Below are 2,051 nucleotides of genomic sequence, written 5' to 3' on the forward strand. Positions count from 1 at the left end.
GAAGAACAATGGTGTGCTGGCAGGGTTGCAAGGAGAAAGCCACTGCTCTCCAAAAAAAACATTGCTGCTCGTCTGCAGTTTGCTAAAGATCACGTGGACAAACCAGAAGGCTATTGGAAGATTTTGTGGACGGATGAGACCAAAATAAAACTTTATGGTTTAAATGAAAAGTGTTATGTTTGGAGAAAGGAAAACACTGCATTCCAGCATAAGAACCTCATCCTATCTGTGAAACATGGTGGTGGTGGTATCATGGTTTGGGCCTGTTTTGCTGCATCTGGGCCAGGATGGCTTGCCTTCATTGATGGAACAATGAATTCTGAATTATATCAGAGAATTCTAAAGGAAAATGTCAGGACATCAGTCCATGAACTGAATCTCAAGAGAAGGTGGGTCATGTAGTAAGACAACGACCCTAAGCACACAAGTCGTTCTACCTAAGAATGGTTAAAGAAGAATAAAGTTTATGTTTTGGAATGGCCAAGTCAAAGTCCTGACCTTAATCCAATAGACATGTTGTGGAAGGACCTGAAGTGAGCAGTTCATGTGAGGAAACCCACCAACATCCCAGAGATGAAGCTGTTCTGTACGGAGGAATGGGCTCAAATTCTCAAAATCAAAAGTTCTATGAGTTTGCTAAAAGACACCTGAAGGACTCTGAGATGGTGAGAAATAAGATTCTCTGGTCTGATGAGACCAAGATAGAACTTTTTGGCCTTAATTCTAAGCGGTATGTGTGGAGACAACCAGGCACTGCTCATCACTTGTCCAATACAGTCCCCACAGTGAAGCATGGCGGTGGCAGCATCATGCCGTGGGGGTGTTTTTCAGCTGCAGGGACAGGACGACTGGTTGCAATCGAGGGAAAGATGAATGCGGCCAAGTACAGGGATATCCTGGACCAAAACCTTCTCCAGAGTGCTAAGGACCTCAGACTGGGCCGAAGGTTTACCTTCCAACAAGACAAGGACCCTAAGCACACAGCTAAAATAACGAAGGAGTGGCTTCACAACAACTCTGTGACTGTTCTTGAATGGCCCAGCCAGAGCCCCGACTTAAACCCAATTGAGCATCTCTGGAGAGACCTAAAAACGGCTGTCCACCAACGTTTACCATCCAACCTGACAGAACTGGAGAGGATCTGCAAGGAGGAATGGCAGAGGATCCCCAAATCCAGGTGTGAAAAACTTGTTGCATCTTTCCCAAGAAAACTCCTGGCTGTATTAGCTCAAAAGGGGGCTTCTACTAAATACTGAGCAAAGGGTCTGAATACTTAGGACCAGGTGAGATTTCAGTTTTTCTTTTTTAATAAATCTGCAACAATTTCAAAACTTCTGTTTTTTGTCTTTCAATATGGGGTGCTGTGTGTACATTAATGAGGGAAAAAATTAATTTAAATGATTTTAGCAAATGGCTGCAATATAACAAAGAGTGAAAAATTGAAGGGGGTCTGAATACTTTCCGTACCCACTGTATATAGTGCATTTCGTCCATCTCTATCAATTATATAGCGCCCTTCACATATCTATCTATCTATCTATCAGCTATATAGTGCCTTTCGTCAGTCTATCAGTTATACAGCGCCCTCCACATATCTATCAGTTATATAGTGCCTTTCATCTATCTATCCATCTATCTAACACAAGAGGGTTCTAGAGGGGTTTTTTCGTGCTGGTATAAGAGTTGTTTGGTAGTAGTCAGCAAAGGCTCAATTAGAAGTAGCTCGTGTTTCTTTTAAATAAGTGATGAGAGAAGCGCCGTTAATGATTCAGTGACTTTATTAAACGGACGACTTTCTATTTGTCTTGTGAAATCCGACCTCCTTTGAAACTTGATGGCACAGAGAACTGAGATAGGAGGACAGCTTTATCCTCTCTGCTCTTTTTAGCAATTTATAACTCCACATAAAAAAGGATGCCGCCATTTAAATAGTGAGGAATCGAAGAAAAACATATTAAAACAAAAATGTTTAACCATAGGAACGTTTATGAGATATAATGTACTGTTTCCTACAGGAAGCGAAATTTAAAGGGTACGCTTGTCGCGGTGCA

Source organism: Polypterus senegalus, chromosome 9, assembly GCF_016835505.1.
Source record: "Polypterus senegalus isolate Bchr_013 chromosome 9, ASM1683550v1, whole genome shotgun sequence".
In the NCBI taxonomy this organism is placed as follows: Eukaryota; Metazoa; Chordata; class Cladistia; order Polypteriformes; family Polypteridae; genus Polypterus; species Polypterus senegalus.